This window comes from Amblyomma americanum, chromosome 2, assembly GCF_052857255.1.
Source record: "Amblyomma americanum isolate KBUSLIRL-KWMA chromosome 2, ASM5285725v1, whole genome shotgun sequence".
Lineage (NCBI taxonomy): Eukaryota > Metazoa > Arthropoda > Arachnida > Ixodida > Ixodidae > Amblyomma > Amblyomma americanum.
The window spans coordinates 114,710,033-114,723,081 of NC_135498.1; the positions used below are offsets into that span (position 1 = coordinate 114,710,033).

The 13,049-nt window shown below is 44.7% G+C and overlaps 1 long non-coding RNA gene across 1 annotated transcript in view; it reads left to right on the top strand.

Moving 5' to 3' along the window:
* Positions 1 to 2,329, top strand: part of LOC144118988 (uncharacterized) — a 62,390-nt gene extending 60,061 nt beyond the window's left edge. Inside the window, exon 9 of the long non-coding RNA XR_013312211.1 lies at positions 2,163 to 2,329. This is a non-coding gene — a long non-coding RNA (uncharacterized LOC144118988). The remainder of the gene's footprint in view (positions 1 to 2,162) is intronic.
* Positions 2,330 to 13,049: the final 10,720 nt, after the last annotated feature.

The following is a 13,049-nucleotide window of genomic DNA, read 5'->3' on the forward strand; positions in this document are numbered from 1 at the left end:
TCAGGCGGAGCGGCCACAGGACGGTGAAGTCTAAATTAGCCAAGCTTTGAAACGAAAATGAAAAAAAATATATAAGGAAGAATCTCATTGAGCACGAGAGAAATTTATTTTGGGCTGGTGCTGGTACGAGTTCCCCATGAACAGAAAAAAGCAACTCAAGAGTGGTCATACGCGTAAAGATAGCCTCAATGCGATAATTTACCCACTATTGTTAAACTACATTACGCGGTATCTTTAAACATCGTTCTCTGACCGTCAGGAAATTCTGCAAGGATTGTAGCAATAGACAGATGAAGTGAAACACGGTCATTAGCCCTTATTTATTCTGGGAATAATTACGGCAAGCGTGGGTGTTTGGAGCGGTATCGGCGAAATGCCTTGGGCTCGTCCGCTTCGAGCAAAGTTGTTTTAAGTGGTATTGTTTGCGAGGTGTTTAGTTAATCTCATAGTTCCCTGAGAATGGAAGGCTGCTTATGAAGTCTGCTCAGTGAAAGTACGAAAAGATAGACGCAAAAAATTACTTACAACCATGTCAGCGAAGCAGATGCCTTAAAAATGGAACTTCGGAACGAACATAACGATAATGGTCAAGGTAACATAGCTGTGGATTACAAACCGGAATAGAGCATTCTCCCCCTGCTGATGCAGCCTCGCCCGCTCAAGAAGGCTTATGTCCGTGAAGTTTTAGAGCCGCGAAAAGAGCATACTGGTGATACTGCCGTTTATTTCTGAATTGAAATGCATGCAGTTAACATGGTTTCCTGGTTCGCTACATCGCACGAATCTCCGAGAAAATGCGGATGGCGGGAAAATTTCTGGCACTCGACAGCTGCCATTCGGCATCGGTTGCTTACACATGGCGCCGCGAAGATTGTTGCCGCTCGACGATGCCTGTCAGAATTGACTGGTGATCAAGAGGCCTTGTGTATCTGCTGGTTCGAAGACAATCTCTTCTGGTGCGTACAGTCATTTTACCTACGCAGCCACCTGCCCGTTGCAAGGGCATTTCGTGATAGGCTGCCATACAGCGAGCCCCTGGTAGATCCTTAAATGAAAATTGCGACTCAGCAGAATTGCTGCACGATTCCGAGCCTTATTCAAAACACTGTAGTTGGGGCAAGTCACCTTCGTTGACCGGAAGGCCTCTTGTCGACTATGCTGCTGTCATCCATCCAAGTAGAGCTGCAAAACTGCCATGCCGGAGGCATTCTGTAGGGCATAGGCATGCTGATTTTGGACTGCGCGCTACATCTCATTTGGGCCATAAGGCAAAAGCCCTCAAGTGAATTGATAAGGTGGCGGGACCACTGAAGAAAACTATGAGTTAGAACAGGTAAACGCGAATATCAAACTACAAACAGACGCAGTTGGTGCTGCAGCCCACAAAACGGGGCCACGCGACCAATTGTAAAAAAAAAATTATAATGTTATCTGTTTACTGTAAACAGGAAGAAATGCGGAACGCTTTCACGCTTACAGTAGCTGATTTTACATAACCTACACGACGTTGATATGCCCATTGCTGACGGAAGTGTGCATTTAAGTAGCATAAAAGCAAGAATTCTTTTTTCATAGCTATGAAGAGTGAAAAGAGGATAAATTTCATCAAAATGTCTTAATCTCAAGCTACAAATCTGATACGTGCCGCCAGCTTGTTGGCGGAGCGTCGAACCGATGGAGTTCCACGGAGCTCAGCTGGACAACGCTACACAAGCTGAGAAGTCAGACTCCGAACGTCGTATTTCTTTTCAGCAGCTGCCCGCGTAACTTTCTTATCACGGACGTACAATATTGTTATTTGGCGGAAAACGTATCGCGACATAAAAAGCTGTAATATTCCATTCTCAGTTTCCGCCAAATGCGGAATTTTGAAGTATTGAAAGCAATTTTAATAAATCTCAATATATAACTAATGCTCTCATTTTTCACAGAAATGAAGAAGTCGCGAAACGTTTTACAGCTTGAAGGTATATACTAACCAGACAGTGGAAACTAAATTGGATGTCTGGAAAAGTATACAGATTGTGAAAGCAATTTAAGAGTTGAGGGCAGTCTTATATAATAACTTTGATCTTGGCACCGTTTGGCGGTTCGCCACAATTTTGCTTAGTCATTTTAATGTCTCTTTACAGAGAGCTGAAAGCGCTCGTTTTCTTTTTTAGGTCATGAACGTCGAGGATGCTCAAAAAATGGAGCGGCATGAGAAGTACACTTGCCTACTCGGCGCATGTAGCAGTTCCGGGGTCTGTGTTCCCAACAACCGAAGCGAAAGATGCAGTCGCGTTGGAGACTTTAGACAAGAGCAGTAAAGATGTGTGATTCAAATGAGTATATGTCTATCACTGAGCTGAAACTCATAGAAAATAATGCTGCGTGTTGTTTATAAGCATTATAAAGCTTTCGAGCCTACTTTATTCTTTTGCGTCCTATCTGGACCCCAAAATGTATACGCGGCATTTGGCGAGACCATCACACCTGCCTGAAGCAGTCCCGTGGCGCACAAGCGATAGTTATATGTCATTTTTGAGGACTTCGTTTGAGATTTGAGACTTGGCTGATAGCTTTACCATACTCCTGCAATCCTATCAGGAGGAAACGTGCAGAGTAATAAAAAAAGCTGAAATTAAGTTGAGAACAGCGCAATCAGCCATACAAAGAATGTTAATAGGTGTAACAACAAGAGACAGGAACAAAGCACCACTGCCGAGGGAACAGACCTGACTTAACGATGTCCTAGTGAAAATCAAAAAGAAGTATGCTGGGCCTCCGCTTAGCTCCGCCCAGCATACTTTCGCAGCCTGAGCAGCGTGGGGAGTGAGCAAGGTATAATGAAGAGGCATTGGTTTGTGTTGCCGGAGAGGCTTGCACTCTTTTGCGCTGTAATGCAAATAGTTCCTACCTGGAACTGCTGATATACACAGGGTCAAAGGTGACATTGCTTAAGGAAAGCGGTTTTAAGGCGCTTCGAAAGAAATGGGATCGCGAGGTGTTGGAGGCATCTAGCAGTGTTGCAACCAGGTTTGTAGGTATAAGAGTAGAGCCTGTTTTTATAAGTGGGCACTACTGGTTGCAGTTCGCTTTCGGCAGAATTTGATTAAATCATCTCAACTACATATGCCTTACCACAGTTTCTCGGCCAGAAAGATATTTGATCTCAAAAGGTTTTTATGAGAAGGCGAATGGTATATGTCACATTCTAGGAAAAAGCGGTCCGTGCTTGATACACGAACGTTCCGTTTCCAAACAGAAAAATGGCTGAGATTTGCATTACCGATACTGATACCATGAGACCATGGAATAAGTGAGGCAGGTGTTCTAACGAGCAGGGTTACCAGATTGTTCCAGCCTCAGGCTGCCAAACTGGCCACTGTAGTAGCCCCGAATGTAGTCAAAAAGCTTTGTTTTTGTGAAGTAACTTCTTTAGCATTTTAAATTATTTACCGTAAAGATGTTTACCTATTAGTTTTATCCACGGATGCTCTCTTGAGATGCTGTGCGCGGCATAGATTTCTTGAGCAGCACGCACCATCACAGAGGCCATGCGCCATGAAAAACTGACGTTCTAAGAGTTCAAGGAGTGCAGTAACGTCAGCATGCAAGCTTAATTATGATGAGGCAGTTGAGAAAAAGTTCCAAGTGTCGCATGCTCTGACATACAGTATGTACAGTACTCACGGATTGAAATAGGACATTCGGAGCGCGTGGCCGTCGCTTCATGGAGCGCCGCCCGTAGACGCTCATGGAACCAAGGTGGTGCATTGTGGTATGGCGTGAGAGGGAGAACATCTACAAAGCAGAATTGTTCCTTCCAGTAGCCAATCAGCCGACCTGTGGTTTACCACATGCCTGCGTGGCACTGCAAGGCTAGCGCTCCGAATGTCCTATTTCAATCCGTGAGTACTGTACTGTTCCTATTCCGCGTTGTCATGGCTTTGTGTAGCTAGGCATTGCAAATGTTTCGCTTAGCGTTTCCATAAAACAAACGAATTCCTCATTTAGCCCGACAGCTTGCAAAGGCATCGCATTGGAAGAGATTATTTATTCTCTAAAGTTCATCGATGATTGAGATCAGAAATTTAAAATCAATAAATCGTTCTCTTCAGTGTACATTTCGCTGAAAATTCGTGCTGCGTAGCAATGTTCCTCAGTTTTCATTGCTTCAAATTGGGCCTAGAGTGCAGCCCACTAATTCACAATTGATCGCAAGGTAGGCGCAATGCTGAGCCATTCTGTCGCACAGACACCTGCCAGCTTATTTGGGACACCGCCTGAGGTGATGGAGCCGTACTTTTCTCTGTGCTCTTCCTGCCTTTTTGGAGAATATGTAAACCAGTGGAAAGTTTCGCATACAAGGTAGTCAATGCAAGTGGGTAGCACGTCGATTGCCTCATTATATACAGTCTAGGAGGAGGGAATGGTACACACGCAGAAGGAATGGTACAAGCAGAATTCGTGCATTTTCTGCCTTCATTTTCCTGTAAAGGCTCTTGTGCTGCCTACACATGACACTTGCCCCGGCTGTCGCGAGGCCCAAAAAATATTTCGTCAAGTTCTCTGTCAGCTAAGAGCGCCTTCAGTTCCGAAAATGGCCTCTCTGTAGATCCATCGATGCCCAAGGACGAAAAAGGTTGTAACAAAAACACTCAAAGTACTTGTTAGAGACCAAATTTCAATGCCATTTGCACTTTCTTACATATGCACAGGAACAAATATAGCCGAAAAACAGCCACGTAGCCAAAAAAAATTCTGACGCCATCTTGGACAACATGTAGCTGAAATTGGCTATTAATAGCCCAATCTGGTAACCCTGCTAGCGAGTTGCCTTAAAACTGTTCGGTGCTTGCTCTGTCCGAACATGTTTTATGCCATTGTGTGCATTCAGATGTAGAGAGCGGCACCGTGGGAGTGCTTGAGTTGGTCGATTCTCTTTATAAGTGCCTGAAGGCAGCTGCTTGATTCGTAAAAGTTAGTGCTGACCACAGAGTGCCTATGCGGGTGGTTAATTGCAGCCAGCTGACACTGATCCTCCCCAGGAATAAAACATTAGCGTTCTTTACAGCTGCGGTAGAGAGACGTCAGCCCACAGAAACGGCAGTCGCTGATGTAGGTCATGCCGGCCCTTCAGCCGTGCCAGACGCTTTGTTCGATTTTTCTCCAGTTAAGTCCGAGGAGAGAAAGGCGCAGACTGCCCTGCTGAACGAATATTCCCAGAAGAAAGCCGCGACCAGCTTTGATTTTAGATGCTGTGGCGTTCTACAACACAGGATAGAAATCGGCACTTCGGCGTCCGTTTAGAAGTGCAGGGTCTGATTGATCGCGGCATAGTCGAACACTGGAAGTCGCATTGGGGGGTACGGACCCTATTGGTGGAGACACCAGATGGTAACTCGGATCGACGCGTACCCCAACACCAATATACAGGAGACTGTTTCGCAGCTGGGCTCTGCCAGCTACTTCACAGTGTTGGATATCTGTCGGCGGGAGTTTGGCTAAGAGCAATGAACCTGGAAGATTTCGAGAAAATCGCCTTCTGTACACCGTCAGGGAACTATGAATGGGAAGGAACTATGTTTTTTATTTGGCCTGGTCAATTGTCATGATGTCTGGCAGAGGACCGCTGATGTTATCCTGGCAAGCCTTCTTGGAAAGTTGTGCTTCTTGATATGGATGATTTAATCATATGCAGTGAAAACTTCGAGAGACATTAGCACAACATCGAAAAGCTTTTGACGCGACTGCAAAAAGCGAGCCTCAAGCTTAAACCTTCCATGTGATAATTCCCAAAAATAGAGGTTGAATACCTCAGGCACATTGTTGCACCTGACGGCTGCCGGCCTGATGCGGAGAAACTAAAATGTGCCTTGAATTTTCCACCTCGACTAGTGTCGGCCTAGTCCGGCAGTTTTTCGAACTGATTTGCTATTATTCAACGGTCAGTCACAGAGGAATTCGCCGCCCTAGCTAAGTCGCCGACCACCTTAAACGCCAAGAATGTCGCTTTTCGCTGCTCAGTGGATGCGGCGGGTGCTTTTGGGGCTCTGAAGATAAAGTTAATCTGTGCACCGCTGAAGCGCCACCTAGGTTTCAGTTTATCTCTCGTTACGGCCCCAGGGGCGTCAAGGTTCGTGGTTGGTTCCGTGCTTACGCAGCTTAGCATAGGTAGAGAACATCGTGTAGCTTTTGCTAGCAGGAAGCTGAGCCTCACAGAGCAAAAGTAGGGAGCTACGGAGAGGGAATGCCGTGCAATTGTCAGAGCAGAAAAGCACTTGAAGTGCTACATTGAAGGCCGCCAGTTCAAGCTAGTCATAGACTGCCGTCCTCTGAAATGGGTGAAGAGTGTCGCAGACCCCAGCTCGCGGCTGGCTAGATGGTATTTAAAACTGCGAGAATACTCCTCTAAGGTCGAACATAGTTCAGGCGGAGCACACATGAACGCTGACACGCTAGCTTCCAAATTAGCCGCCAAGTTGTTAGCGCGTGAACTATACGCAATTTTGTCCCTGTAAATGGCTCCGCCGAGTACGGTTTTCAACACATCGTAATGTAAAAAATGTAGTTTAGCTTTGTTTTTTCTTCTCCTTCCTGTTTCCTTTACATTGTTACAGTTTTGAATACGAAGTCAAGTATTCTCTCGTGCCGATCATAAATGTGAGCTGAATGTTGAATTTCTTCAGCTTTCGGCCCTAGCTTTATTTTTCTGCAGCGGGATGACCTATCTATACTTTGGGCCCACAGTGGGCATAGCAGAGGTCACTGCTCGGTCAGTGGCTAGGGTGCCATGAGAGGGGGCGACCTGGGCCCACTCGTGCGGATCGAGGGCTTTTTTTTTCCGTACCTAGGTACTTACTGCGAAACAATCACTGTACAATTGATTTCCTATGCCTTGGATGGGCCGATCCCGGATGGCTGCTACAGCTTCCAGCGCAGCCGCAGCTCCGTGCACCCGTGCACAAAGCGCGCGCTATGAAGGGTCTCCTGGAGCGCTACACCATGCATCAGCTGCAGTTCCACCTTATCAGGCTGACCTGAACCCCATCGAGAACATCTCGGGAAGAAAAAGTTCTCTCCTCGGCACCTTTGCGGTGGCACAGCGGATCAACTGTGGCGTGCGCTGAACAAAAAGTGGGAAGCTCTGCGCTAATGTACGGAACTTAAAGGGACAGTGAGGACAATTCTATCAATTTTTTTGTTAGTAAAATTTGATTGTTCGGCATTTCATGGCTCTGTTGCCGTTTGTCCGGGAGCGAAAGATGCATTTATTTTAAAGAAATTTAGATTCGAAGTAGAAAAGGATTTTCCCGCCTCTCCGATTCCAACTCGGGGCACTCTTATGACGTCATCTATCTATCGGAGGCATCTGTCGGAGGTCGCTACCATCGCTTCCTTTACGTTTGCACCGGCGTCTTGCCGGCGTTACAATGGATCCTGTTCCCGAACCCGACGACGAAATTCTCGCAAAAACTCCGGCCTGCATTTCAGCGACCTCAACCCCACAGAGCGTGCGACACTTTTGAGGGAGTATGGTTAGGTTAGGCGCCGGCGGGTCGTTTCCCCCTTATTCAGTGAGCAGCCGTTGATAAATAAATGTATTAACCCCAGTGTGGGGAGTCGCGAGGGGTCAGGACAAGGTCGGCGCGTCGCGCCCATTGGAGGCTGGCCGAGACTTTGGGGCCAATGCATTGTGATTCCTTGGACGGTGATGCTTTACGGTGCAGCAGGTGGCGTCGAGGAGGTTTCCCACGGTTGCAAGGGCCAGGTTATTTATTTATTTTTTGCCACCAGAAACGAATGGGTGCTCAAGAACGCTCGCGTATAAAGTTGGTGGCTTGAAAGTAACGCCGACGCACGACGCTTGAACGGGTTCCGCGCATTTCCGGAGGTACAGGGTCCACTGAATCGGGCTCTCTCGCCCACTTGCATGTACCTTCAAATGTGTGCTGTCAATGAATTAAATGAGCCGGGAGCTAGAATAGAACAGCTCCGCCCAACTGCCGAAGCTATTGAACGGAGCCGCAGAGAAAATAGTTGGAGTAAGGCGGTGTCGCTGTCTCTGCAGTTTCAAAATCTCTTTTTTTCTGAACTGCCTTGTATCTTGTCTCCGGTCCCTATTAATCGACTTTCGTTAAGTAGTTTGAAGTTGACTATAATAGCTGGGAACGTTTCTCCGGGCGAGCGTACGAAGACACAAGTACTCTTTATACTGCTAACTGCCTTGTACGATCACCGATCATCGTGCCATCATAGTTTTGCACCGACCGTGGCAATCATCTGACCAGCCTTTAAACGCTCCTTCAAATGTTAACTAGCACTTGAAGCGGCACTTGGAGTTCAAGTAGAACTTTTTGCTGGGCTAGTTGGTGCATGTTACTAAGAAAAGAAGCGCCAACAGAGAAAAGACGTCGAAAGTGACACGGGCAAGCGCTTATTGACAACTGATTTTTTATTCAGGGAAACACGCAATATATAGGCGAACAATACCGGTAATAATCAGAGGCGGTGAACGTCACATGGTGTATAGGGCGATAAAAGCGATAAAAGGCTTGTATGGTTAATATGTAAAAACGATAAAAAAGAGCAATGACACGTGGTGTACAGGCCACATGAAAAGGAAAGTATAAAAGGTTTTTTAAAAACAAGCATGAATTTCAGTTTTTTAGGCATGCGCAGATGCCAGCTTTTTACACATGTTCCAAATTCAACCGCGGCCTTCTAGGAAAGCCAGTTCACTTTCATAGAGCAATTTTGACGGGTCACTTACGCATTCCAATCCCTTTCGTTTGAAGAAAAACGCCTCTTTTAACTCGCGAGCTGAGCTGTCTCGGCTTCTGTCTAAAACAACAGTATCTTCTAAGCGAGGCATGCACTTACATTTTTTACAATGAATCGGAAGATTAGATCCAGTGCCCTTGTCAAGTAATCGGTCATGTTCCATGAAACGCTCGTTCAGACACCTTCCTGTTTGGCCAATGTAATCCTTGCCGCATCTGAGCGGGATCTGGTAAACCACGCCTTCCTTGCATCCGAAAAAAATTGGAGCATGCTTGGTTCCACAAGTTTGCTTTTTTGGTTTTTGGTTATTAATCCGAGGACACTAGGAAGCCAACTTACAAGGGGCGGAAAAACTACAGGGAGCTTGAACTTATTCGCCGCCTTCTTTAAGTTATGTGCCACATGGTGCAAATACGCGACGACTTTACTAGAAGGCCGCGGTTGAATTTGGAACATGTGTAAAAAGCTGGCATCTTCGCACGCCTAAAAAACTGAAATTCATGTTTGTTTTTAAAAAACCTTTTATACTTTCCTTTTCATGTGGCCTGTACACCACGTGTCATTGCTCTTTTTTATCGTGTTTACATATTCACCATGCAAGTCTTTTATCGCTTTTATGGCCCTATACACCATGTGAAGTTCACTGCCTCTGATTATCACCGGTACTGTTCGCCTATATATTGCATGTTTCCCTGAATAAAAAATCAGTTGTCAGTAAGCGCTTGTCCGTGTCACTTCCTACGTCTTTTCTCTGTTGGCGCTACTTTTCTTAGTGGCACTTGGAGTTTCTGGGCTGTTCGGCGCTTCTAATTCGAGGCGCGTCAAAAACAAAACCACCGGGCACACGAAGCTCATAGACGCGAAGCGCCATAAAAATTCGAAATTCTCCTGGCCGCCTGTGGCACCGCCAAGCATCCGTTTTCCCTACTCCCAACATTCAGGTTGTCTTTTGTCTGTCTTCCTTGTGTGATAAAAGTGAACTATCGGTTTCAAAACAAAACTTATTTTAATTTTTGAACCGCGCAACCTTCTTTGTCAGCCTCAGAGATTTCTGAACGTCGCCGTTATTTTGTTCGCATAAAATTATAAATCTAATTTTGCCGAATTATTTCCCATCGCCATGCATCAGACTCACCAAATATGAAAAGTTCAGCGCTATAGTTATGAATAGACTGTCAGGGGAGGGGGCGGAACGAAGTGAGCTGCCCTTCCAAAATAACTATTACGCGACAGCGTACACAGCTCGTTGGGTGGAAAAGCCGTCGGCGTGCTAATAGTCGGCACCGCATGTCGAAAATTATCGGGAGCTGCGCAAAGAAAACCGTATCATGATAATTTTTGGTTCTTATGAATGATGATTGGTGTGTGATAGGTGATGACGGAGTAATGAAATCATTACAATTTATTAATCTATTTATTGAAATAAAGAAATGAATAATTTGGAAAAATGGGGTTTAAAAGTGTCAAACTGCTCAGAAGGGAAAGGCTAACCCACTACGCTATTGCGTCATACCATCAAGGCGGAGCTTAAGTGTACTCTCCAATTTTTATTGATCGTTATAGTGAATACAATGAATACGCACGAAGTTGTCTCCACGGCCATCTAAATAATCTTTGCGTGCCTATTCGAAAGTTAGACACTCCACTAACACCGAAACGCTCCACTTTTTCACTCTATCGCCCACTCAGTGTATAGAGTACTATACCGCTGGGCACTGATTATAGCATGACGTCGCGATGTTTTTGAATTTTATGACCTCCCCTAGACTCACTTTTTTCTCTTTTAGTTCTACGGTTGCTCTTTCGTGCCAGCCTGGTTGAATGAACATGCGATTTGGTTCGATTCGTAGCGCTTGAACACAAGGGTTTTAATGTGAATGTAGGGTAGACGGACCCGAGCCTGCCCCATTGTCAAAGTTTGCTGGACAAATTGCTGTACATGCCGCCGAAGAGAGTGCGACGCTCAGGCTCAAAAGACTATTTATACAGTTTCTTCTTTTCATATTCTCATTTTCTTTACTGTTCTGTGGCGAGGACTTATGGGAAGAGCAAAATGGGTAATGGTACCGGCGCTGTTTCCATCTCTCCAGAGCTGTCTTCATGTTTTTTGTAAGCTGCATGGAATTCACAGTTTTATTTTCTTACTTTCTGACCACCCTAAATACAGCAAAAACATAGGGGGACCTTTAGAGCAAGCAATATTGCCATTTTATTTGCTTAACTGGGATCACACATCTTAATGTCGCATTTTGTTGCACATGTAACCTCCTGAGAAAATAACTCTACCCTAATTAACCTGGGAGAAAACTCCTATATTTTACATAACGTAAGAACAATAGCCAGTCGTAATCACTTAGCACTACGTTAATCTAAGATACCATGATGATTGAGCTGCACAGTTCTGAAAAATATATCGTGCAGCATTTCGTGTCTTTCCATCCACTTCCTCATTAACCAAGATTAACATTGCAATTTTATCTTCCCATTGTGATCAACTTTAGTATGCACTCTGCAGGACACCTGGCGGGTCGTAGCAGATAAATACCAAGTTAATCTCACATTTAAAGGTCAGAGGGTCCTAAGTATGAAATTGTCGCATTTTGCCATATTATTTGCTTTCCAAAAAGCTGACAGAACGCCAGTATTCCATCTGAGCAGAAAGTCGGTCAAGTCGTTAATATTCACAACAGCGGCAATATCAATGTTCTGTCTAACTATAAAGCTATTGTGTTAGCAAGTAACTTAATTGGCACTAACCGGCATGGGTTTAGAGAAGGCGACTATAACAAATCACTGACTGAATAAACTTATATTTTTTTACTATGGGATCACTGTGGTGAGCTGGATTTTGTATTTTAGACTTATCTAAGGCATTCAGTCACATCTCCTATTGTAAGCTTCTCTATAAATTGTCCAGTCGTATAATTGTCTATTGCTCACGCCGTTACTAACAAGTATCTATAGTTAGCCAGACTTCCTACTTGACACCGGTAGCTACTGCCGTGGTTCAAGATAGAGATCTGGCTCCAATTCCCTTTTTCCTTTTCATCAGTAACATCAGGCGTAATGCCAACGCTACTGCTGTTTGAATGTTTCCTTGCGTGAGTGTCTGTTATGGTAATTGTAGAGGCTCTGAGATCAACATGCTCTGCACTAAATCTAAGAAATCTAAGGTAGTTAGCGCCGAAAGACGAAGTACAACGGAGGAGACACAGCATGGTTAACAAGTACCTGTTAATTGTGCTCTGTCTCCTCCGTTGTCGTTTGTCTCTGTTTTTTGCGCTTAATTCTTTACGTTAAGTGCAGAGCATGTTGATCTCAGGGGCTCTACTTTTATCATAACAGACACGGCCATATGCAAACATTCAAACTTGTTAATCGGCTCATGTGTCTCCTGCGTTGTCCTTTTTTGAGCTAATTTCTTTACATGACGCAAAATCAACTAGCCCGACAGCACGCTCTACACACTATGCTTGTGCAGCTATAAGCCTGATGTGAGATGTGAAAGATTGTTCTCAACGCAAACAAGACAACCTGCATGACCGTAGCTGGGAAAAAGGAGGCTGTGCTATTTCACGCTTAACTCCGTAACATCAACTTACAGAAGGTGATGAATTTAAATATATTTGCTTATCTATTTCTGCGGACCGAAAAGAGAAGAAATATGCCTCACATGTTACAAGAAAAACTCTCTCCATGCTGTACTTCTTGAAAACGCCTACTAGGAAACAAAACTCTTCACATAAAAGTTATTAAATTAAAACATAAGATATTTTCAATTATTTCGTATAGTTTTTAAATATCACGGATGTAAAACTCTAAATTGCAGTTTCTGCATATATAATGATGTAATAATGACCTCTTCATGCGTCGGAACTTGTTGGGGCGCAACTGTTTGCCTTGAGTTCGTTTTTAATTTTTGTACTTTCATAGGCACTTCTCTTGTCTTCATTTTTCCTCTGTTCAGAATTATTGTCACCGTGTTTTCATTTTAAATTGACATAATCTGCCGTTAACTGCTTTACTGCCATTTTAATAAGAAGTGGGCGGAGTGTGAGATCAGCATAGCATCATCAGGACTGTTAAAATAGCAGTTGTCCGCTGCCTGAACTATAGGATGAAACGCCAACAGCTATCCTTGGATTCCAAAGCAGCGCAGTACACGCCTTCACAACGTTTGAAGAGATCTAGGTTTAGAGAACGCGTGGTTTCTCGATCTTCGCAGGAGGCACGCCAGAACGACCAGCTAAGCTGTCGAGAAAGACGTACGCGCGAGCCCA